General features: G+C 38.9%; 1 protein-coding gene across 4 annotated transcripts in view; it reads right to left on the bottom strand.

Annotated features, from left to right (window-relative positions):
* RFX3 (regulatory factor X3) overlaps positions 1-25,826 on the bottom strand; it is a 302,075-nt gene extending 276,249 nt beyond the window's left edge. For 2 of the 4 annotated variants that reach the window (XM_064579886.1, XM_064579885.1), the window contains exon 1: positions 25,528-25,826. The gene's annotated coding sequence lies outside the window, so the exon portion shown is untranslated. The remainder of the gene's footprint in view (positions 1-25,527) is intronic. The other 2 variants (XM_054509150.2, XM_064579884.1) reach the window with 2 other exon arrangements.
* Between the last annotated feature and the right edge of the window lie 1,360 nt (positions 25,827-27,186).

The following is a 27,186-nucleotide window of genomic DNA, read 5'->3' as shown; positions in this document are numbered from 1 at the left end:
ATCGTTTTCAATTTGGTACTGTTATTGCTATTTTAATATCAGAAGTCCTCTGCACAAACAGGAGTAGTTTTATATGAAGTTTGCCCATTTTTGAAAGGGTAAGCTTCCCCAAATCAAACTAGCTAACTGTGAAAAGAAAACCATGACAACTGTTTGTACCTCTTGCTTTATTATTACATCCGGCCTGGTCACTCTTAGAAATTCAATCTATTATGGTTGCTAGGAGTCTGTTGCTGAGCAACATAGAAGGGTATGCTGTGCTTTCAGGCTAAGGAGTGCTAATAAACCTGTAGGCTTCCCTCTAGGAGTCTGACCAGTGTGCTTAAAGGGCTTAATACTTTTCAAGAGTGATTGGCCCACAAATCAAGACACATCCTATTAAAAACAAGTCACACTGAGAGATTTCTAACAAAGGAACAAAATGCTAAACATACACAAATATTCAAAATGTATCCTCAGAATCCCTAACTAATTTGGTAAAACAAACAAAGAACAGATTATGATCTACATTTCAATTATACCACCTACCATCCCCAAGTTTTTATTTCCATATAGTCCCCTAAAAAGTTATAACGGATATAAATGAATGGAGAAAGTTTCATGGGAGGGGGAAAAAAAAAAAAAAAGCAGTACTAAGTACGTTCAACTTTGATTAAAATATATGTGTGTGTGTGTGTATCGGACTTATAAAAACTCTAGTAATAGAAAAATAAATTAAAACTAGCAATCCAGAAGTACTGAAGTCAGCAAAACTAAATAGCATTCTCCCCACATCCCTGGGCCACACACACACACACACACACAAACAACAACAGAAAAAACCATTGAGAAACTGAAAAAATTCCAAATTTCATTTTATTATAAAAACAGATAATTTTTTTTTTCTTTTCACCCCCTTTGGTCAGTAATGATTTTAATTCCAAATCTATTCTACCCTATCATATGCATATTCTAGAATTTTAAAGATTAACAAGAAGTTATTCACAGAAATTCACTACAATTAGATGGCATTACTTGAATGTAAATGAGAAGAAAAAAGATAGAGTCTATCAATAAAATACTGCTACCAAATTATGTGAAAAAGAGTTGAAAAGTGGGCAGAGGATAAGAGAGGGCTTCTCTCTACTTCAAGAGAAAATACTGTGTTGACTTTTATTTACTTATATTAGATATTAGATAGGTCTTTTCCATGAAATATTTGAAGACAAAAATAGATGAAGCTCGTTTACCATAAAATACCGAAGACCATAAAGATAAATAAGAATAACATATGATTGGGGCGCCTGGGTGGCTCAGTCGGTTAAGCTGCTGCCTTCGGCTCAGGTCATGATCCCAGGGTCCTGGGATCGAGCCCGCATCGGGCTCCCTGCTCAGCGGGGAGTCTGCTTCTCCCTCTCCATCTGCCCCTATGCACTCGCATGTGCTCTCTCTCATTTAAATAAATAAATAAAATCTTTAAAAATATTAATAGGGGCGCCTGAGTGGCTCAGTCGTTGAGCGTCTGCCTTTGGCTCAAGTCATGATCCCCGGGTCCTGGGATTGAGCCCCGCGTCAGGCTCCCTGCTCAGTGGAGAGTCTGCTTCTCCCTCTCCCTCTGCCTGCCTCTCTGCCTACTTGTGCTCTCTATCTCTGTCAAATAAATAAATAAAAATCTTTAAAAAAAAAAAAAAAAAGAATAACATATGATTTTACAATAATTACCTTAACTATGAAAGTTTATCCAGAACTGTCGAAGGATATTTTGGCTATACTAACACTGCCTGCAACTTTTGCAAGTTAAAAATAAATTTTTTTAAAAAGCCAGGCAACATATTCTCTATGTCCGTCACGATATTTAGCCCCTCTATCTAACTAGTCTGAACTGGGAGCACTTTTCAAAATAATCTGTCAACTGCACTACCAGATTCTTTTTTAAAGAGCCACCTGTCCTTCAATAGTTGTTTCTATTTCTTCTCGTTACGCACCATAGGAAGCAGAGCAAAGGAATTTAACTGTTTTTTTCTAAAGTACCAAGAAACAACAAACAGAGGAATGCAGAACAACTATCCAAAAAAGAAAGAAAAGAATTCCAATAATAAAGGAGAGCGGACGCAGACCAAGAGGTGGAAAGGCAGCATCTGACGGGAGGAACAGACTGAAGCAGGAAGAGGAAGGGTTGGCTAACGAGGTTGAGCATTGAAACAGCCTCTGAGTAAAGCCAAGCAGAGCAGAACAGAGCAAATGGGAGGAAAGGGACAGAAAGGAGGACAGAGACAAGAATGTGTTAGAAAGAGATAACTGAAAGAAAATTTGCATAAGGAAACAGGGACTCATTTCACACATGTGGAAAAAAAGAAAAACCAAACATGAGAATTTTATATCCAAGAATGTGTTTTTCCTGGATCCATCCTTGTTCCGTAAAAAGGCGCGCATGCAACAATTCAGAAAACGTTCTTAAATGCAGTGATATCAGTAACATTTATGATGTAAAAACCAACTGATCAGTTAACTTGAAGACTCAGTTTTACAATAAAATCGTTTGAATACTTTCCAATTCTCATTTAGGATATGAAAAATTTAACTTAATTCTAAAGCTGCAGAACCTAACATATGAAAACCTTATTAAAAGTAATAAAAATGGATTTTCCCAAACAAGAACAAAACATGAAAACACACACACCACACGTACGAACACACACACAGCAGTTAATGAAGTTATTACAGCCACATCCTACTTAGGAGTTATATCGGTCACAGGGTCTGTGTTGGGCAAATGTGCACATTTTTAAAGCAGCGGTTTACTACTTGGTCAGCTACTAGTCAAAGGTACTTAAATCATCCTGGAAGAATCTGCTCTGAAAGAATCAAAGTTCTAAACTGGCTACCTTAATACTCAGGGTCCTGTCAGGCACTATTAACTAAAAGGCAGTGGGACAAAATAAAGGATAAAAATTTAAAAGATGAGAATGGATGTCCCATCGGGGAAGCATTATGGGAAAGAGCCTTCTGGTATTTATTGGTATTTTATGTCTTTAAAATCATAAAGCTAAATAATTAGAAAGTGTGGCATACTTAAAAGAAACCATAGGAGTATGTAACTATAGAGAACAATGTATGCATCCATAGAATTAAGCCTCTTTTTTGCACATACCAGTTTTCTACAATTTGTAACACCCCATCATATTTGATTCATTTCCCCATACCCACCACCTTCCTTAAAAAAAAAAAAAAGATCCTCCATAAATGTTGAATATTTATTGAATTCTGAATTTTAAATTTCATAAACTTTTTGTCAAGAATTGTAGGTTCTTTGATAAATCACATAATTAGGGTAGATAACCAATGAATTATAGGTTATTCTTTTCAGTCCCATATCTTACCAATTATAAAAAGAAATCATGACAGCCATAAATATAACATTATTGCTCCTTCCTGCTGACAGAATATTTCCCAAAATGCACTTTTTCATATTATTTCTGTAATTTCTTTAGCCAAGGTCAAAAGGAAGTTTTTTAATATTAAAATGTCTAAAAGAAATGTGACACAAACACCTGATTAGAAGAGTGATATCAGTTAAAAACGTATTTTAAAACTTCCTAAAAACCACTTTCAGTTTTTACCTACTACTACGCACTTTTATACATTTAGAAATTTGAAAAGAGATATTGGGCCAACTGAAAAAAAGGCACAGTCCCGGATCGGGTGATTTCTGAAATGCGTAACTGAGGATACTGAAAACAAGGCTATCTTGAGGTATATTCCATAAATCCGAAGGACAGTTTCAGTTGTATCACATTTTAAATGCCAAAAACTTCAAAGACACATGTTTCACAGTTTGGCGGGGGGGGGGGGGGAGCAAATACACAGAAAATCGTTAGAAAACCTAAAATGAAACTAAATCATCTTACTAAAGAGATAAATGTTACTCTCTCACAGAGCCCTACCTAGCAAATTGTCTTCATGGGGTCTATGCTAAGCTTGGAAGATTTAGATTTAATTCCAACCCAAAATCTGAGACCAGAAATATAAAAGGTCACAATTCAGAATTTTAAATGATACTTGTCTGGAAAGTAACCTTTCTTCTTTTCATCCATCCCTCCGTCCACAGGGCAGGATGACAGGATGTGGCAAAGCAGGGCAGGGGGCTGACAATCGGTGCGCGACGCCTCAGTCTCCTTCTGCTCTGCGTCTCTCTCCACAGGTAAAAAGTGAGGGAAATACTAACAGGGTAGCTGGGGAGTAATGAGGTATAGCTAAGGCGAGATTAACCATGATTCGTTAACTATCAAAGCAGAGTGATGGACACATGCGAATTCATTTCATGATTTCATCAAACTGTTCTATGTTTGTCTATTGACATTTTTCCTTAATAAAAAAGTGGGGGGTATAGATAGTAGACTTGCTCTTCAAAATCTTTTATAGCTCACACATTTTTTCATAGACATGCTGGCCATACAGACAAGGGGTGATAATAAATTTAGCTTCTTTAATTTTTTATGTATTTGTGTTTTTAATGGTAGAAATACCAGGCACACAAGTTCAACTCTGGCCTACGGGTTGCTAAAATGTGGGCACATCTGGCTCACTTCAGACCCGAATGCCTGGGTGTATCTGCAAGTATAATCTTTTAACCAGACTTTAAGGATGGAAACTAGGATTCAAAATAAATATTATATCCATAATTATGTAAGTTCAAACAGAGAAAAGTAGTTTTTGTTTAAGGTTCCACAGCAATTTCTACTTCCTTAACTAAATATGTTTAAAAAAACACCCTTATATTACATTATTTTATATATTTTGTACCATTTTTGAAGTATTCCAATACAGTATAATCGCCTCAAATACTGTCAAACTGTACATTTCATAATGGATGACAGGCACATAATGCTGAATATGTGACACTGAACTGAAATGGAAAATATGATTTTGACATTAGTACACTGAAAATCTCATTCTAAAAATATCAGCATGACAATCTATTTGTCAAAATAACAGAATTCTAGACAACTTGCTTCCATTAGTAACTTTTATTTATCTAAATAACCTCTCATTTATGTCTTTTTTGCATATACAAAATTTTACAAATAAATTCAATTCATAAATCCATGATTAAAGATTGACTAGATAATGATAGATGGCTATGCCATACAAACAGTGACATGCGGGTTTCACATGCTCAGAGACACAGAAGAGCGTCTGAGCACAAAAGCATCATATGCAGCTTCCTTCTCTGGTCCCAGTGAGCCACCCGGGCAAACTGGGGGCATAACCAACAAAACCAGCCACCTAGCTAATTCTGATTTCTAGTTGCCTATTAATTGCGATTTTTTTACTTTTAATAGTTCACATACCAATTCTTTCCAGTTCTTTAGGAACATATTTTGGTGAAAGTTACAGGTGCTTCCGAAGACTCCAACTTGGAAGCAGGTTAACATCCCCTACCCCTCAAGTAAAAAACTAAACCAAACTAAATGTAGTTTTTGAAAGTCTATTAATCTGCTTGTTTCCTTCTAGAAAGCCACAGTTTTAGTCAACATATCTCAAAAGAATGCAGAAGTGAAAAGGCTATGTGTTCAGGGAAAGGCATATAAAAATGATAAAAGGCAAAAAAAAGAGAAACACAGAAGGAAAAGTCCTATACAAAGACAAATATAAGCAATTAGGACACCTTAGTACAGAAGGAAGGCAAGCATCAAGGCGTCAATATTATAAATGTATAAAAGCCATATTTGAAGAAATACACAAAATCTGCTTCTGTCAGATTTTGTTCTCTGTAAGGTCTTCCCAAGCTTCCTATTTGAAATTGCAACGCCTTCATCAACTACCCTACTACCCCTCTTCCTTTCCTTCTTCTTCTCCATAGCATTTACAACCACCTACTATGATACTCATTTATGTCCCCTCTCCCTCATCACCAGTAATGTGAATACAAGCCCCTCAAGGGCAGGGACCTGATCCGTTTTGTTCACTGCTATACCCTCCACCGTTGTTCACTGCTTGGCCCACAATGTATGTGCCAATATTTGCTCAATAAATAAATGGATGAATACAAAAAGTGAAAATGAGCTTGTACCCCTAAACTGATTCTAGAAATTGAAGGGAACCCCTTGAGTCTGAAGAGAGGGTGATATGACTTCACAACTGGTACTAAGTTCACCAAACTCATCAACTCGAGATAGAAGTGAATTAAAATACACAGATTAAAAAGGGACTGGATAGATCTATCAATGACAGTTCATATTTAAAAACAAAGATTTTCCAGGGGAAAGTCTCTGTAGTAGACACTAACGCAAAGAACCCTACCTTACAATAGTACAACCCTTAGTGGAATATCACAAATGCAACCACAGATCTAACTACTGTAATAATTCCATTCTGACACCACCAGCTGCCTTGGGGTGAGCTTAGAATTCAAATCCTGATTCTGCACTTTTGACATTCCAACAGAAACAGTGAAGTTAGGCAGCAAAAGGTGAAACTCAAGAGGTTTGGGGTATTCCAAGTAGCCCCCCAAAAAACAAAGTTCTCATAATGCCCCCACCATGTTTCTCCCATAATAAGCAGTATCAGGAATTCCTGTACCCTAAGCTGTAATCAATCAAGACAGTATGGTACTGGCACAAAAACAGACACATAGATCAATGGAACAGAATAGAGAGTCCAGAAATGGACCCTCAACTTTATGGTCAACTAATCTTCGACAAAGCAGGAAAGAATGTCCAATGGAACAAAGACAGTCTCTTCAACAAATGGTGTTGGGAAAATTGGGCAGCCACATGCAGAAGAATGAAACTGGACCATTTCCTTATACCACACACAAAAACAGACTCAAAATGGTTGAAAGACCTCAATGTGAGACAGGAGTCCATCAAAATCCTAAAGGAGAACACAGGCAGCAACTTCTTCGACGTCGGCCACAGCAACTTCTTCCTAGAAACATCGCCAAAGGCAAGGGAAGCAAGGGCAAAAATGAACTATTGGGACTTCATCAAGATAAAAAGCTTTTGCACAGCAAAAGAAACAGTCCACAAAACCAAAAGACAACCAACAGAATGGGAGAAAATATTTGCAAATGACATATCAGATAAAGGATTAGTATCCAAAATCTATAAAGAACTTATCAAGCTCAACACCCAAAGAACAAATGACCCAATCAAGATATGGGCAGAAGACATGAACAGACATTTTTCCAAAGAAGACATCCAAATGGCCAACAGACACATGAAAAAGTACTCAGCGTCGCCCGGCCTCAGGGAAATCCAAATCAAAACCTCAATGAGATATCACCCACACCAGTCAGAATGGCTAAAATTAACAAGTCAGGAAATGACAGATGTTGGCGGGGATGCGGAGAAAGGGGAACCCTCCTACACTGTTGGTGGAAATGCAAGCTGGTGCAGCCACTCTGGAAAACAGTATAGAGGTTCCTCAAAAAGTTGAAAATAGAGCTACCATATGATCCAGCAATTGCACTACTGGGTATTTACCCCAAAGATACAAAAGTAGGGATCCAAAGGGGTACGTGCACCCCAATGTTTATAGCGGCAATGTCCACAATAGCCAAACTGTGGAAAGAGCCAAGATGTCCATCGACAGATGAATGGATAAAGAAGAAGTGGTGTATATATATATATATATATATATATATATATATATATACACACATACACACATACACACACACAATGGAATATTATGCAGCCATCAAAAGGAATGAGATCGTGCCATTTGCTGGATAGAACTGGAGGGTATTATGCTGAGCGAAATAAGTCAATCAGAGAAAGACATGTATCATATGACCTCACTGATATGAGGAATTCTTAATCTCAGGAAACAAACTGAGGGTTGCTAGAGTGGTGGGGGGTGGGATGGTTGGTGTGCCTGGGTGATAAACACTGAGGAGGGTATGTGCTATGGTGAGTGCTGTGAAGTGTGTAAGACTGTTGAATCACAGACCTGTACCTCTGAAACAAATAATACATTATATGTTAAAAAAAAAGAAGAAGAAGAAAAAGAAGAAGATAGCAGGAGGGGAAGAATGAAGGGGGGGAAATCGGAGGGGGAGATGAACCATGAGAGACGATGGACTCTGAGAAACAAACTGAGGGTTCTAGAGGGGAGAGGGGTGGGGGGATGGGTTAGCCTGGTGATGGGTATTAAGGAGGGCACGTTCTGCATGGAGCACTGGGTGTTATACACAAACAATGAATCATGGAACACTACATCAAAAACTAATGATGTAATGTATGGGGATTAACATAAGAATAAAAAAAATTTTTAAAAAAAAAGTAGGGGAAAAAAAATAAATAAAAAGGAATTCCTGTACCCTGCCACAACCAGAAAAAAGGAAGAAGGTACTGGATCCTAAAAGGCACTCACCAACTTCTGAAACTAAGAAATTAGTTTTAACAGACACTAAGGAAATCCCAGGCAAGTCTAAAATTTCATAGATACACACACACACGTACAAGTATGAAATTCATATATACCTACAGAGTTAGTTAACAAAATATCATCCGAAAAGGTAAAAGAAAAAGAGACTTAAGGTCAGCCAAAATCTACTATAAGATGATGCTGTATTTGAAGAAATATCCAAAATTCATGAATTTATGCCATTAAATCCATTTCTAAAAAAATAGGAAACAAATCCATTTGGAGAAAAAAAAAAAGCATTCTTCTGGTCATTATAAAATCAGGGCTACACAAAATCATTAAATGGTTAACGCTGTTTTCTATAATTTGATCAGAAATGAAGATAATCTGAGGTTTAATAATTACTCACTGATTACTTCTACTAGGAAAGGACATTGGGCTTTGTGCTGAGTTAAACTATCATGTAGTCCTCTGCCTTCAGGAAGCTCAAAAACAATCTGGAAAGATCAAATATTTATAAACAACAATATAAATCACAATTCCCAATCAGTAGCAGGGTAAGACATTCATTAGAAGTGAACTCTTCAAGTTAGGAACCACTCTAATTTAGGAAAGATGAATTTAACTCGGGTGGGAAACATATTCTAAGCAGAATAAAGGAGGAGAGCTAAGTTATAGAGAAATGACCCGGCAGAATTGTACTGAGCCCTGATGTGTCAGACACAGTGTGGTTTGCCGATGTCCTCTGATGGAATCTTTAAAACAATCTTTTGAAGGTAGATCTTATTAGGCCTAAATTTCAGAGTTTGAGTAATCTGCCTAAGGTGAAACTACTAATCAGTAGCAGACCTGAAATTCAAACCCAGGGCTGTGCATTCTGAAGTTGATGCTCTTAAAATAAATAAAATCTTTAAAAAAAAAAAAAAGAGTTGAAGTTGATGCTCTTAACCAATTCCGCAACACCCACACACCAGCCCGGGCCAGGAAAGAGAAGCTAGAGAGCAAAGTGGTGAGTGTGAGTTTGAAAATGTACACGAGACTGTATGCTTCCTAACAGCACTCTCATGGTTTTAAGGCACTCGGTGAATATTTCTTAAATGATTCTGCAGAGTAGGCAACGTGGAAATCCTAAAATACACTGACCCGAAAAACATAAAACTCCGGGCTACTTGAAAACATCCCAAGTACCTTCGTTTTAAAGGATTCTATTAATCCATATTTAGAGACACTTTCAGTAAAATTTTATCCAGATTATAAATTCATAAAATATTAAGAATATATTCCATGTTCTAGATTCTTCCCCTTTATATCCAACAAATACAGCAGCCTAGTATTTAGGTACTACAGTTACTGAATTTCTATATTCAAATCTCAGTTTAAGACTTCCAAGAATCTAGCACTCTCTTTTCATCTGAATTACACTCTTAATATTTGTATTTTTCCTTCCAACCAATAGGTACGTTGGCAGATCAGGAATACAGTTCACTCTAAAGTAAATGATTTAGATCTCCACCCCCCCCAAAAAAAGCTTTTCTTCATTTAATAGAAAGCAAATTCAAATTAATGCATTGTATTCTGAGTCTCTCAATTCAGATGAAACCGCAGCATTAAATTAAAAAAAAAAGAAACCATAAAGACTAAGAATGAGGAACTTCTAGGCAAAAATGCAAGAGCTAACTAATATTTCATCATACCTTTGTTTATCCTATGTCTTTTTGTTGAAGGTGAAGATAAATCCAAAGGGAACAGTTTTACAAGAAAGGTTTGTCCATGGGGACTTACCTTGTTAAGAGCAAATGACAAATGGTTTTCCCCTATAGGAAACCGACTCCTGTTTTATATAAATGTATCCTTTCAGATTTGGTACCACAAATGAGGCTGGTAAGAGCATCAGGTTGCTGCTAGAAAGTTCAGTTGTCATTTTCTTGGTCTCTCTTGGACGGATAGTTTCAAATAATCAACAGGGCTAGCGCTCAGATTGTGCATCTTTATCACAAAATAGGGTACCAAAACAAAGTTCAAGTGTGACCTCACAGATTTACTTACATAACGCACACACACGATAAAATAAGACAAAATCTTGGTAATTACTTATTCCTGCCAGTCCCCTACTATTAATCAGTAAACAACATATCCTTCCAAAAATTCAGATTAAGGAAATAAGAAGTCATAGCATAGCATGACTGCTGTTCTGCTTCTGGTTGCTGTGGAAGAAAGGGCAGTCCCTGCACATTCTCATTCTGTTGGTTCCCCTACTGAGCACCACGACACCTGTAAAGCCCAGCGGGCAAGTCTCAGCTTGTACCACCGACAGCAGCTGCCAACATTTTACTTCTGTTCTGTCTGAGTGACCTACAGGAACAAATGTTTCCTTTTTTTAAAATTAGTAATTTGCCGGGTTTTTTACAATGCTCTTTAGGATGATTAGTACCACTGTTACCCTCATCAAGAAAGCAGAGGTGCAAGCCCAGTGTGAGAATTATTTACACGAGTACGTTGATTACGACATACATCACTAATACCCAGCAAGGAGAAATCCAAACATATGTAACATTCTGTTTTTTGAAAAGCCAGCAAATATGACATTTCCCCTTAATACACAGCCTATTTATGATTTGGAAAAATATTTTCAAATGTGATTTCTATGTCATTCTAAAACAAAGCAATTAAAGAATGAACTGCATGCCAAACCTTACGGCTGGAAATAATAAAAAATTAAGATATGTATTCAAACCTTACAGGATTATAAAACTTTAATTTGCTTTTTCTACCAAAAAAAAAAATAAATAAATAAGCGTGGGGAGAGGGAGGGATTGGCCCATATAATCTCTAGTGTCTGTTCTAACTTAAAAATCCTGATTCTAAAATAAAACACCCTAATTATGCCTACTGGAATCCCACATATTTGTGCCATTTAGAAGCATGTGTGTAGTTCTAGTGACAAATTGTTTCCCCTCTTTAATCTCTGTTCTAGCATCCTGGATGCCCCCTTTGGTCAGCTGTGCAGAGCCAGACAAACTAAAGGGGCGATGGAAGAAGGTGGTACAACAGTCAAGCAGAAACAGGGAGAGAGGCTGACGTTGAGCCCGAGGGAGGAAGACACTTATCACAGGGGGTCTGAGGTTCCAGCTCCAGACCCAAAAGGTTAACTGCTCTGCACACAGGGTCAAGTTCTGAAATAACAATTCTTGGATAAAGCTTTTCTGTACACGGTGTTCTTCCAAATTAGAATATTAAGTTGTTTGCTCTTGGGAAGTTACTCCAGTATAGAGTAAGTGGACCAATATTACATTTTTCACACTGGAAAGGGCTTGTTTTTAAATTACGTTCTAGGACATAAATGGAGTAGTCACATTTTTAAAAAACTTCTAAACGCTAGAATAAAATTACCAGTGCTTTTACGGACACTATACTGAATGTAAAATAATAAAATGCCAAAGAACATTATACTTTGATGCTGAGGTATCTAAACAGCACAGAAAACGTTATTACAAAAATGTTTACGCTGACGTTGCATTAAATTCATAATAAAATCTTCTGTGTAAGTATGAGTGAAATTAACGTGTACTCCATCATTTGTTTTGCAAGGTTACATTTATGTTTTGTTCAAACACTGGCTGATTAAACTTTATACTGGCATTCTCTTGTATACATCACATCTTCTATCTACTTTTGGAAAGCTTAGATATATGAGAATCTAATAATTTAAATGTTATTAGAATCTATAACTCAGATGTTTCTTAATGGCAGAAAGAATGAACTATAACCCTTTGAGAAAAGAAATGGTAGTTTAGTTATGGGATAAGATCATCTAATTAGCACATGACTTTGGATATTTTATGCCACTTTACCATTCTTTCTGGCTAGTAGTCACCTGTAGCAGAAATATTTTAAAAGACTGAAAATATTTTATTAAGTCATATATATTTCTATGGAACTGTTTGTCTTTTTTTTTAAGAGGGAAGAAAACATGGGGGGTTGTGCAGGGGAGGAGGGAAAGAACCTTAAGCAGACTCCACACCCAGCGCAGAGCCCAACTAGGGGCTCAGGCTCGATCTCACGACCCTGACACCATGACCTGAGCTGAAATCAAGAGTTGGATGCTTAACCAACTGAGCCACCCAGGTGCCCCTCTATGGCACCTTTTGGATCAGAGAGAAGTTTAGCAATTAAAGTTACATAACCAAAAAATGCAGGCCTTATTTAATGTAATGATTTTACTTCTTCTTGCCTTATTCATTTAATTAAATTTAAACAACAAGAAAACATCAGCTTTTGAATAAAGAGATTTAGGTCTACATTTTGTGTTGTTTATTAAAATGCCATTAATCATTGTTTGTTATACATATTAGTCTGCTCATTACAGAATAATTTCCAACATGAATAATGGATTTTTTTTCTTTGCTATAGACTCTAGCATTAGAAAATAAGCTTCTTTCATACCTGACCTCAGTCAGATAAAAAAACTAAGGAACCCTCCTCATTCCCTGAGGCAGTGAATCGGAAGATATTAAACTGCTTTGAATGGTGGCCTAAGTTATCAATATATCAGCTCTCACCAATGGATGTCTCTTCCTTTATGTTCCATTATGTCCCATAACAGAGCTGCTAACTCTGAACCGAGCATCTTAGTAGTTGGTTCTCTTCCCTGATCAACTTACAAAATGGCTGTAACAGCTCATCCAAATTTACCTACACACAGGTTACAAGAATGATATACAAAAGATTAACACCATTTCACCCCCGGGAGGTGCATCTCACACAGCGGTCTTCCTCTGTCCTGCAAACATGAGCTGTTGTCCTTGCCCTTCCTCCCTTTTATAATGAGAGGTCAGATTTCAAGTAGGAGAGCCTGGAATTATGAAGCAAAACACTTGACAAATAACTGAGAACAAACTTCCTGATTTAGAAATGTTATTCTGAGAAGAAACAACATGAGGATTGATGAAGATCAATCACTCTCAACTATTCTGTCTTAAACAGAATGTAAGCATTGTTTCAAGCCTCCACTGAGTCTTTCTTAACGTTAAATTTAATTTTTTTTTCAGAGAAACACAGAATAAGGAGGGATTCGAGTTTATTTCAATAAACAAATATTTCAAATTATATAGCTATAAGAACAAGAGAAGGTATTGTTAAATACGTGTGTTGGGCACGGGGGGGGGATTCATTATCCTGTTCTCTCTACTTCAATGTGAGTTTTAAAAAATTCCAAAATAAGGAAGTTTTAAGAATATATACATTTATGGTATACAGTTTTCTTTTTTTTAAGATTTTATTTATTTATTTGAGGTAGAGCAAGTGAGAGAGAGAGTGTGCACAAGCAGGGGGAGGGGCAGAGGGAGAAGAAGCAGGCTCTCCACTGAACAGGGAGCCCAAAGCAGAGCTCGATCCCAGGACCCTGGGATCATGATTTGAGCTGAAGGCAGATGCTTAACCGACTAAGCCACCCAGGCACCCCTGGTATACAGTTTTCCACTATATACTGTCCTCCCAACTGTAAACTGCTTTATATACCAGATAAGCTAATAAGATCCCTGTTGAATATATCAATTTTGTATATTTCATATACTACTATTATATAACTTTGTAATAACAAAATAATTACAAGGCAACTCCGATGCAACATCTCAACTTAATGCTTTTTTATATACAACCTTAAGTAAAAGTTAGACCCCAAGCAATAACAAAGGTCCCACAGCCTTACTATAAATATTTTCAACAAAATATTATAAATATTTTCAACAAAGTACAAGCATTCCCTATTAGTCAAAATCACAATAAGGCAAAAACAACAACTGTTCATCCAACAAATTATCTCGCCAATCAAACTCTGATTTATCCACTTTATTTTTATCACTACTTCAGAATTCTCCACTAATTTCATCTAACTACATTTTCAGTATCTCCTTCTACCCTTTTTGTCCTTTTTGGTTCCCAAATATCATCTCTGTCATTTTTGTAGCCCTCTACAATTTGAAACCTAAGAAATATGTTCACACAGCTGGGAATATGTAATTTTGGTCTAATACCTTATTTCTCCCTTTTCTTTATTTTTTTAATTTGAAAAAAATTTTATTGTGGAAATTTTCAGCTCACACAAAAGTGGAGAGAATAATACAATATTCCCATGATGCAGCCCCAACAATGAAACCCTGAGTCTTGAGGATTCCTAAATTAACCAAAATAATACAGGCACTAAATACAACTTGATATAAATCCTTTAATTCCTCATCCAAAAATAAAGCTAAAGGGCAACACCATAGAACTACAAGCTTACAGACAAATGTACCCAATTACCTGAGGCCTCTGTTAGCACGCTTTTGAATCAAATTTTAGATTTACCTGATTCACCCTCATTCTTACCCCATTCCCTCAGATCAAGGTGTTGTTCTGGGCATGGGGTGTCATCTCTTGGCATTCTTTCTAAGGCTTATAAATCAAAAGCTAAACTGGAACTTCCAAAGCCCAGACAGCAATGAAAATTAACAAGAACACAACAGAAGAAACTTATATTATCCAAGAAAGAAGCTTTTATTTCAAAATTTATCAAGGGCACCAGAACTGGAGGTGAATGAAGTTTCAGGACGCCTACAATGACCTCCTCACCAATACTCTGATCTGCATCTCCAGTGCACGGTCACTTGCATTTCTATCAAAACTAATAAATGCTCAAGCAAGTCTAGCTCAATCAAAATATTAAAATGCATCACCTTCCAATTTCAGAAACAAAATCCCACTTCACTTCCAAGCCATATGGCTCTCAAACCTTTACTGAAATATAAATCCACATCCACATGAGCACTACTCATTCAACATTATTTAAAAGGTTTTAAATTTCAAAACTCGGCAGACTTCTAAAAATAAAGGAACAGATCAAATGTTGATCCAGCAGTATAATATCTTAATCTACTCTAATTGGAATGAATTACGATTTTTGTCTTTAACTACAATGAATTCAACTTCAGCATTTATGGCCTTTGGTTAACTAAAGGTAGCCTCTAAAAATCATCATAAAATGTAAAGCACTATTAAAAGTTGTTCCCCAAATCGCAAAGGTCATTCAAAGAACTTAAGTCAAACATTTCGCTCAATTTTCTGTGCCTCAAGAAAACAGCACTAGAGTGGTTCCTAATACTGTTACAAGATATGTATAATGCAAAAACTAGTGAGCAAATGTCTGACCAAAGTTCTGAAACACCAAGCAAAACATACATTAAAATGACTTCCTAAAGACCTACACAAACACACATATACACAAAACACAATATATAAGCTGAATTCTATTTTTCTTAATATATGTACACCCTAAAAATGTAAAATGACTTTTTAAACAAAATGTTTTAAAATGTCATTTAGAAGCATGCAATATGACCTTGTTATAAAGCAAAGAATTCTAACTTTATCTGGTGACTGTGTATTAGTTTTTTCCTGGTGGGTTTTCATTATGCCACATCAAAACACATTCTGTACATTTAAAATGGTAAAGGTGATTTTAAGACCACTAGAATAGTATCTTTTCATGTGTTTTTTTATTAATGACCTTTACACTGACACTTCATTAAAACTCATCTCCGAGACTGTCATCAGACATAATCAGATGCCAATCAGCGAAAGCCTGATGTGAGAGATTATATTCTTTGGTTCTTTAAAATGTCAGCCTAAATAGGAGCAGGGGGAAAAACCTAGGTTCTATTGCAAAAAAATACATTCACAAAACAATCTACCCAAGCAAATGTAGAGAGGTGGATCTGAAACGCCATTTCCATTATCTGGCACATAAACTAGATTTTCGCCAATACTCCTTTCTTTTATCCCTACCTTTCTAAAAAACTGTGCATGACCAAATTACAATATAGGCTCCTTAGAAGAATATTATTGCACATCTACTAATGCACTAAGAAATAGATATATCCAGATAGAGGCAGTCTCTAAGGAGAAGAGGATCACTGATAAATAGGAAGTAGTAAGACCCTATTCTCACAAAAGTACGTGTACTCTGTACAACACTACAGCTGAAAAGCAAAGAGAAGTGGAAGAAACACTGGATGACCTGAGTCACTTCTGTCTCCCCCTCCCCATGTCCAGAGTTCCCACATCAAACCCCACTCCCACCAAAACTTTCCAGTACAGAAAAAAAGGACTGGGTAAGCATGCAGTGCACTGGTATTTAACAATGAAAACAGGATATGATTTCTAAATGTATCTCTTCTTCCTGCCTCTCTCCAGTAACCTCCCTCACCTACCGACCCGCAACTAAAGCATGAAAGAAAGAAACAAGTGATAAGCAAGGACTTTCTATAATGGTTTTGCACATTAAAGTAAATTATGTTGACTGACACTAAAGAAGGCCAGATCCATTTTTAAGAGAGATAGCTATTACATTTGAAATTACAAAAAGCTATAAAGTGTCGGAATCTGGACACAGTTCAGACACTTGAATATGTTTATATTAGTCAATAAAAAAAAAATCGTTCAAAATAGTTTTAAAAGTTGTAAAAGATAATTACAATCTATTACTCTTCCATAGACTTATTAGATTGGTAAGAGGTGAGATACAGCAGAACATAAGACTTATCTTGAACTAATGCAAAATATGCTTCTTTCCGCAGTCTGCAATGCTCTAAAATCTTGAAGTCTAGTTGCCAAATTGACATTAAAGTAAAATTTTATGAAGAGGCATACTTCTTGACCAAAAGACACAATATTTTTTCTGCCACCAAACCTGAATAAGAAGAACGATTATTTAAGTATAAACAATATTCAGGGGAAGAAAGCAGTAAGTATCACCGATGGAAAAATAGAAAAGAATACGAGCATAGATGAGGGGAATGCTTCCCAGAGCAGGGCCCCAAAGTAATCCAAAGGCACTTGCCCAGACTCCTTGACAGGACTTTAGCTCTTTTCAAAAGCAGCTGAATAGCATGAAGAGAAGAAAAAGTCAAGGCTATAATAACTGGGGGAGAAATGGTAAAAATGAGACAAAGAGAAACCTAAATTTGTATTGCTTCTGATGAGAGAGCTCACGCTATGCCCTCTCCTCCCTCCTTCCCTCTCTCCCTCCATCAAACTGCCTATCCACAGACTTGGGAAATTATGTCCCGTTTTAAATATCTCATTGGTGAGCAACAGGCAGGAGCCCCAACTGTCAGCCACTTGTCTGGCACACAGACATAGAGGAGCTGGCTCGGCAGGAGCTCAAGCTGTGAGGCTCAGCTAATTCCTATGTGGGTGAGCAAACCAGGGCACTTGGCCACAGCTCCCTGTGGGGGCCACTGAAATGGTGGGACCTTCTGAGACTGTGCCGTAGGTATGGCCATTATGAACCCAGGCTCTGGGTTTTCCTTATCTGTTGTTCTTAGCAGAAGAAAGAACAGGCGAGCAAAATGCCAGCCTCTCGGCCCATCGGACAAGGAAACACCAATTCCTGGCTCCCTGTTATTGTGTTTCCCTTTTCCCAGTGCCAATCTTGCCATGGAATCCTAGACTAGAGGGCTTGAGAGATCACACAGCCCTACTGTTTCATTTTACAGACAGAGAAACTGAGACCTGGAGGGTTGAAGTGAGGAGCCCAAGGTTTTACAGTTAGTGTTACACTGAGTCCCTCAACAGACCTGGGTTCTCTCTTCTGTCCCGTCCTTTGGCCGGCACTTTTGAAGACCTTTGTTTCTCAGTGTCATCCCCCTCTCTCCGTCCACACCCCTTCTCCATGGATCTGTCTCCTCTCACCAGCTAATGCACTTTCATTTTCAGACGAGCCACCTCACTCTTCGTTTTCCTGGGCTCAGCTCCTACCAGCCCTTCCCCATTTTTGCCTCAACAGGATCAAGAACGTCTGGTCGTCCTGACTGAGCAAAGCAAAGGCAAGCAGTACTGACTGGGTATTACAGCCTCTAATAAAAGTAGTGAGAAAGAAGTATCTAGGGATTAACAGTCAGCAATGGGCAGACATATGTGATGTGCAAACATAGTGTTTGGGGGCTAGACGAGAGATTTAAACTAAAGTGCTTAGCCAGAGGCCAGTACCTAGCCAGGGCTAGGACGGGAGCCTCCTGGAGCAAAATCATGCTCAGGTTACATCATTAGTGGAACAAGGATACGTATTTGTTCAAGAGGGCAGTCAGACAGATAGAACCTGTAAGAAAATAACGACGGTATAACCTGGCCATCTAAGTCACATTCCCTGGCTTTTTCCCAAAAGTTCCTTTTAAAAATGGGTGTGAAATTCACTGGAAAAAAAAGCAGAGGAGATGGCTGAGCTGAGAGCCTGCTACTTCATATATTGGGACTGTCTATAAAAACAATGTAAAAGGAGTCATATAATTAAACACTTAGCAGGACTGGGGAGAACGAGAACAGGTTAAGATGAGCGAGGCAGGCAGGAAAGCCATGTGTTATACAAGGCTTCAGCAAGAAAGATGACACGCGGTTTCGAGTTGTCAACTTTCAACTGGGTCGTATAAATCACATTTCCAGTTTGAGAAAGATCAGGACTAGCTAAACTAGATCACTCTAAAATGGAAAAAAAAAAAAATCATTCTCAGTCAAAATGCTTAGAAAAAAAGATATATAGCAAATTACTAGATAGCAACGTTAGACAGTTGAGCAGCCAACTGTTTCTTTAAACATCCTTGAGAGCCAAGGAAAGAGCACCAGAGATGACATTTTTCCTCTCTAATTTCACATTATGTTTTACTGCATAACATTCCAAGGTTACTTTATACCTCAAGATTGGGGTTGGCAAATTATTCCAAATTTCCTTATGGCTACAGGTATACAAGTGGTGACCTCACACATTTTTCCACCCTTAGTAAGATGATTCTCAGCAGTGCATTATAAAATTGTAGAATAAGTCCTCAATGAACTCATCTTTATACAGCTATTTATTGTCGTTATATATTAATGACTACATTTTATATAAAGTCCATTAAAAAGGGCACAAAATGTTTTCAAATGAATTCATGTGTAACAGATGTGAAAAGGAAAATATAAATTGGATGACGAAATGGACAATGGGAATTGTTAGAGTTTATGAAATGTTGCATTATGAGTTCTCAGGCTGAGATCCCTGGACCAGGAGATTTATCCAAATGTAGTAAAAGAATGCCATTATAATCAGGCTGCAGAGTAAAACTAAAACATAACTTTGGGCTAACATGCTATTAATCCAGTGTAATAACAAGACTGGTTATCAAGTAGTAATCCAAATTGATTCATGTCTTGGGGAGGAGATAATAGTTACTTAATGAGTATACACTACTGGGCAAAATCTTTCAAAACTTAGGGCCCACTGAGGTGATGATCAGGAACATTTTAAAAGAACTCTTAGATGGCATAAAGATTTAAAGAAGTATCTTCTCAGTAGTCTCTCATAATAAGAATCAACATGTATCGAGCATGTACTCTGTTATCAAATACTGAGCAAAGCACATTACATAAATTATTGTCAACCTTCACAAAACCCTGTAAGGCAGGTAACGTAGATCCTATTTTTCAGATGAGAAAACTGAGGCTAAGTTAAGCTCAATAACTTGTCCAAAGTCCCACAGCTAATAAGATCATCTGAAACCTGACCCTAAGGCTGTGTTCTTAGCCAATATCCTTATCGCATAACTCCATTTAAAGGACAAAACATATACCTATTTGGTACTCTAAATATATTTCCATTTTTAACTGATTTGTTTTCATTAAGTACATCCTGTACCTTGAAATGAAATATAAAACTTCAAATACAAAGGTTTTAAAACAATCTCATACACTTTAAAAAATCTTAATGGCAGAAACTAACTGGTAAACTGCAAGACCACAATGTAAAAGAAAAACGCCTAACGTAACAAAACTAGTGTTTAAAAAGTTATTCTCTACTGATGTTTCTAACTCTTTGTGACATTCCAACACATGAAGTACTATGTCCTATAAAGGGACTTTTAAAAAATATCACATTTTGCTGATTCTAGTTAAATGTGGGATAATAGTATAGATCAATCCAAAAATCTGTTATCCGGAGAAGAAAAACTTATATAACTGTATCTTTCTAATTTTCCTTGAAAAAGACACTGACTACCACTGTTTCAGTATTTGTCTTTTAGAGTATATACTGCTGAAGGAGGAAAGTCAATGATGCAAGAAGAGCCCAAGAGACTGAATTCAATGGTTCTCCTAAAAAAAAAAAAATCACACTAAACAAATATTCAGATACAGAAAACAGTATCCAACCATCTGTAGTTTGGAAGTATATGGCACAGAGCAAGGCAAAGAATCTAAAACTTTTCAGATAATAAAGCCAAATTAAATAGTCAAACAAGACTACTTCGACGGCCATCAGGTGGGGACTGAATTCTCCAGACAAATTTTTAATATTATTATTGTTGTTGATTTAATTAGCCTGACAACTATTATTACCACTTATATTTTTGAGGTAGTTTTTAAAAATCATACTGTAAAAGCCTGTCATCAATTATACCATATAAAAAAGTTTTAAGAATTTACAATATATCCATATATTCCAACAATACCCAATCTATGGAGTACAGAACCATACTGACAAAATAGTATGATTCTCAGGTTAACCTAAATTTTTGAAACAGAGATTGACATACTTGCATAGGAAGATGATCAATGTATATACCTAAAGGACTAACGCTGATATTCAAACTATGCCAAAGTATCAATCTTGATATTATTTTATGTTGTGCCAATATATATTATACCAGTACAGAGACAGGCTTTGGTACAAAACTGCCAATTAAGACAGTGTATTAAATGTAAACTCAATAGAAATAAGGCTATTATATGCTTGAATGCATATATAATTAACATTTTTTTCTTTAAATAAAAGTTCTAATCAGTTCACATTTCTAGTGATGATAATCTCATGTTGCAAACAGCACAGCACCCTCTGCTGCATCTGTTCTAAGATGTATAAAATTCCCACAAAAAAGGACAGAATCAAAGTAAAAATGAACCTTAGAAATCAATCGGTTGATACTCTTTTATTTACTCCAGTACATATATTTAAACATTAATGCTTAAAAACAATTTTCACTTAAAAAGACCACTAGAAATGTTAGTAACAATTGAAGTGGCTCAGGAAAATGCTTTGGTTTGAAAATATTTAAAATAATAAACAAAAACAATATCGGTTTCCAATACTTATTCAAATTAAAATAATGCTGTCAAAAAAAATTCTTTAAGGATAGCATGGCAAAAATTAGGTTGTCATGTTAACCAAATTTCACTTTATTTAAATCTTCCTTGGCTTTTTGCTTCAGATAATTTTGATTTGATTGTGTAAAGTGCTTATATAACTTATACAGCTTGAAAATAGAATGATAATCAGAAATAAAAGTATGTTAATCACATTATGGATCTTAATTTGAATAGTTCAAAACTTCTACTTAAAGAAAGAAACTTCCTAGGAAAATAATTACCTCCAAAAGTATATTTTACTAAGGACAAAAGCAAAGAACTGCTTCAGACAGCCCTTTTGTGAACCACTGGAAGTCCCAACACAAAGCACTAGAAATGAAAGTGACACCTGATTAAAGCAACCATCTGTCCCTCACAAGCTAGATTTAGTCAAATCCACTTAATCTTGGATTTCCAAAATATGGGAACACTATGCACCTGTGAACAGAGAGGAATGTAAAATCTGTTTTGCCATGGCCACTGGGAATCTACGCCCAACAGTTAAAGGCAAATGATTTCATTAGGGAAACTAAGTTGTTTTGTTTTTTTTTCTTTTAAGTAACTGGAAGTAGAGCATTTTTGTCTAATGTTCAGGATCAAAACAAACAAACAACTAGCAGACTCATTTTAATTTAAAGGTTTACTTCCTTGAAGACTCTTCACAGTTTAAAAGCTTACTTCTTTGGTATTCTCATTTCTTGTAACACAGTTGCACTATATATGCCAAGAACAAAGTACCACTCCCATTAGCCTGTGCAGGAAAGATGTGTGTTTTTTTTTTAACTCTTCTCATACACATGATGCTACATTCACCCTTTTAAACACACACACACACACTCTCTCTCTCTCTCTCTCTTACACTTTAAAAATTTGAACAGCAAAATCATACTCCATCGACTAATTTCTTCATTTGGAAGTTTAGAGAAAAGCACTCACAACATCAGCTTTCTCAAGAATAAACAATGTTACCAAAAAGTAACATATCATCATTTACATAATACACTGACTCTATCTTGACGAATGATTTATTCATTTTTTAACCGCTGATTTTTTAATGGTAAAAAGCTAACCACATTGAATTTGTTTAGGGTACACAATATTTGTTTAGAGTTAAAGGGTGTTAAATTTATAAACCATAAACCTTTTGAGTACCTGAATACAGGATTATCTGAATACTAGAGAAATACTGTTATTTTTAAAATTGGGCATAACTACCACATATAATGAAAACATTGTGGAATGATGCACTTTAGGAATGCATTTTAGTGTACCATCTTATGCATACAAATGTACTACATAAATATGCCTACACCATTTAATGAAATTCATAGGCAAAACAATCTCAAAAGCTTGAGATAGGCATTATGACATACAATGAATCACAGATATTTAGCTATTCAAAACAAGTTTTAAGTAACTCCTACTTAATACTTTTTGTTTTAAAGCATGGTCACTTTCACAGATTTTAATTAGTCTAAAAACTGAGAACACAGGAGAATGCCAATACATAATATAGTTCTTCCTAGGAAAAATATCACAGAAAGAAGAAACTAAATGCCAAGTATTCACCCTCGTGTTAAATTTTAAAATTTATCATTACGTCAGTATTTCTAGTGACTATTTACTCAATCCATATGAATAACACTGACATACTTGAGCCCAAAGCACCTCTTTTATACAGCAACTTTTATACCACCTATGTGCTTTTAAAAATGGGTAAGAGAATTCAATTTAAGTTCTGCTCTCAGATCAACTTGTGACTGAAAAATCTAAATTATCTAAATTATGGATAACTGTAATGAGTGAAATGCCTCAAAAAAGTTCTTGGACACTGCAAATAAAAATATTAAACCATAACATTAAAGCATATAATCTACTCAGCTGAAAACCTATTATGTAAATGGCATAAGGTCTGAAACTGTCTCAAGACAGCAAAACTCCTATTAACTTCAGAGACAGTTTATAGGACCCAGGAGCTTCACCATCCAAAAGTGTTCAGGCATTTGACACTCATCTGAACAGAAAAAAAAAATACAAGTTAGTATTAGAGATTTGCATGGAACCCAGGTTGGGGAATAAATATAAAGAAATTTGAGTGCTCTGAGAAAGACTTCTTTCATCCTCAGTTAAAACAGCAATCACAAGGCAATGAATTGAAAGAGGAAAAGTTTTTTGAAAACCCCAACTCTTATTTTACAAAATACCAGCCTTAATGGTGTTACAGTTACCCAACCTGCTCATTGACAATCTCAAGAATAATTAATACTGTCACATTATTCACAGGCTTCTCTGTTAGGTAAATCAATATGTGTTTGCTGTGAGAAAGAAGACTGTTTAAATACGTATTTTAAAATCCCAAATTGGAAACTTCAATATGTACAAATAAAATAGCACACTATATCTGTTTTAGCACACGTTCATTATCAAACTCTTTACCAATAAGCTACTAATTAAATGTGAGGCTGAAAAATGAACAAATTTACAGGATCTGTAAAATTGGGTTACCTCTAGCCAAGAGCCCTACTACTTGAGGACTGATAAGTATTCAAATCTACAGAGAAAAATAGATTTTTAAAAGACAGACTTAAAAAGAAAAAAGTTCTCTCTCGTCAGCACGTTTAAGTCACTGTCCAAAGAAAACCAGAAAGTAAACAAAAAAGAATATGTTAAGTACACACATGCCTAGATCTGAACAACCACGAAGAAAGTGGAATATACACACGTTTCAAGTTGAGAAGCTTCATACATTCTTTATGAACAACTTGACTTCAATTTCAAGTCTCAAAGGAAAAGGAACAGAGAAGATGAAGAAAAAAGAAAAAACTCTCTAAAGTACTACAACTGTCACAAATAGCACTGTAAACTGAGTTCTCACAAAGCTTCCCTATGCCCTTTCCCTATTTATCACACACAAAGTCTCCTCCTAACCACAATGAACACTGTTAACACTCCGCTGCGGGGAAGGAGGTTCATCAAAGTGAAATGGAACCTCACTACTACCCCTCCCATCTCCACATGAAGGATAAAGCACTGTCAATAACTACTAACCCAAGTAGCACAGATGCCCTGCATCTGGTTTAAATCACAAGCACACACGCGCGCGCACGCACAAACACACACACACACACACACACCCCAAAAAAGAAAGAGAGAGGAGAGAGACTTGTTGTAAAAATCTCTTTCCCTTTGCAGCAAAGAGTTCAGCGAAGAGGCCCCTGGTTTCGCTGTGTGTGCAAGGGGTGTGGGGGGAAAAGAAAGGGGGGGGGAGGGAAGAGTGCCGGATGGATATTAAGACTGTTTGCAGCACAAAGAAAACACAGTTTTAAAAGAAAAAAGAACCCGTGCAGCTGATGATGGCAAAAGCAGAGCGGCCCATTTAGCACAAGGCAAAGAGGGGCAAAAACGAAGGCAAGAGGCGGTGGGAAAAGTTCACCGTTGCACGAGGATGAAAATAGCGAAACCCGCAGCAAGGCCCCACAAGTGCACAACAACAACAAGACACCACCTCTCGGGCCCCCCGGCACGCTGCTGTCTACTCCGGCGGGGGGGAAGCAGCAAACCCGCAGCTTGGGAAGGGAAGAAAATTAAAGGAAGCCAGCCAGCCAGCCTTGTCTCTTCACCTGACCCTCCTCCTCAGCCAGACCTGGCGGGGAGCTCCACCATCCGCGTCGGGGAGCCGTGGCTCCCTCTCCCGCTCGGCTCGCAGCCCCCAGCGCTCCCGCTCCATCCCTGAAGCGCGGCCGCCGAGGGCCGGCGCGGCGCGGCGCCCACACCCCCGAGCCCGCCGCGGCGCGCTCGGTGCATCGTAAACAAGCCGGGCGCGGAGCCCCTCGGCCGCGACGCCGCCGCGGCAGCCCCCGGCGTCAGGAGGGAGACCCCCGCACAGCCACACTCGGCTCGCGCGCACGGACACACACACGCACGGACACACGCGCTCACACGCGGCCACACGCTCCCACACACATGTAGAGACCGAAGAATATTCACCTTGGCTGTGGATTATTGTGGTGTTGTTGGTGGGTGATGGAGATGGTGGTGGTGGGGAGGAGGAGGAGGAAGAGGAGGAGGAGGAGGAGAGGAGTAGTTGTTGTTGATGGGTAACAGTCGCCAGGACTACGGTGACTATGGCGCTTGATTCACAAGGCAACGGTTGCTATAACTCACAAAAGAGAGAGAGAGGGAGAGAGAGAGAGGGAGCGAGAGGGAGAGGGAGACACTCGCACGGGGAGGGGTGGGGAGGGAAGAGGGGAGGAGGCGGGCCCGGCGAGCCGCCGGAAGGGGCGGGCTCGGCGCCGTGACGGACAGCCCCGAGCCCGGGCCGGGGCGGAGGGGGGCGGGGTTCCGAGGAAGGCTCCGAGGAGCCGCGCTCGGGTTTGGCGGGGGCTGAGGTCCCCCAAGAGTCCTCTCGGAGGTACGCTCGCTCCCCGCGCTAACGAGGCAGCAGGGGGGGGGGCAGGGGCGTGGTGCGAGGGGTACTGTCGCGAGGCGACCGCCGCCAGTCCCGGCAGCCAGCTTTGTGCAGAGAAGCCCCAGAGCCGCGAGAGGGTAACGAGTAACCCGGGAGAGGGGGTGTTGAGGGCGATTCCAGACACTCTGTGGGGAGACCGGCTACGGCGGGGAAAGAACCCCTTTCAAGAGCGGCCTCCTCCCCCGCTCCTGGCCTGAAACATCATTTCCGGGGCGGGGCGGGCGGAGGGTCCCGGATGTGCCGCTGCTCGCTCGCTTTTTTTTTTTTTTTTTTTTTTTTTTTCCCTTTTTCCTTTTTTTTTTTTTTCTTCTTCGTTTCGGAGGCGCCGGCGGTGTTCGCACTTGCGTCAGCCTCCTGGCTTCTAGCGCGCCTGGGCGCTTCAGAGCTCCGGGGCTCGCGCCGGACTGGCGGGCCCGAGCCGCCTGCGCCCCCCTGCTCGCGGCGCCCCGGCCGCTGCCGCCTCCTGCGGCCGGGACTCGGAGGAGCGCGGGCGGCGGGGTGGGAGCGAGCTGCCTCCGCCGCCATCTTAGAGCAAGCGAGCCCGGGGGCGTGTGGGGGCCGCGCGCCGCGTCCCGCGGGGCCGAGCTCGTCCGGCCGCGGCTGCGGAGCGAGAGGCGCGGCGCTTCCTCCGCGCGTGCGGGGCGGGCGGCTGTCCTCGCCGGGGGGCGAGAGAATGCAAGGCTGTCCCCCTCGGCGGAAGGCGCTGAGGGGTGGGGTAACTCGCACCTGCCTGAGATAGCGCCCCGTTCGTTTCTGCCCCCGCCCCGAAGTAAGCTGCTCTCTCTCCCCCTCTTGAAAGTTGACCGAACCGGGGGACCCGAGCGCAGCCCGCTGTCCTATCCCCTGCCTCGCCCTCTTGACAGCCTGCGGTGTCTGAGCGTCTTGTGCTTCCGGCTGTGTAGACGAATGGCTTCCTCCGTGACGGATGCTGTTCGCACACAGCCGGCTCTCCGGAGCCCGGCGTACTGGTCCAGGTCTCTGCACGCGGGAGTCCCGTAGGCACATCCCCTGGGCCCTGCCAGTGCCCCGAACCTGCCACCCGGGCAGCTAAGCTGCTTATCCAAGACAATAACCTTAGAGGTAGAGCCTGAGGAAGTCAGTTCTCGGGAGGCTTAGTTTTTGCACCTGCAAAATGAGGGATTGGGGCCGACATAGATTCCCAGTGCTGAAATAATAAT

Source organism: Mirounga angustirostris, unplaced genomic scaffold (assembly GCF_029215605.1).
Source record: "Mirounga angustirostris isolate CCGP_5_RB_7025 unplaced genomic scaffold, mMirAng1.0.hap1 SCAF_15, whole genome shotgun sequence".
NCBI lineage: Eukaryota > Metazoa > Chordata > Mammalia > Carnivora > Phocidae > Mirounga > Mirounga angustirostris.
This window is presented reverse-complemented; position numbering and strand designations above follow the sequence as displayed.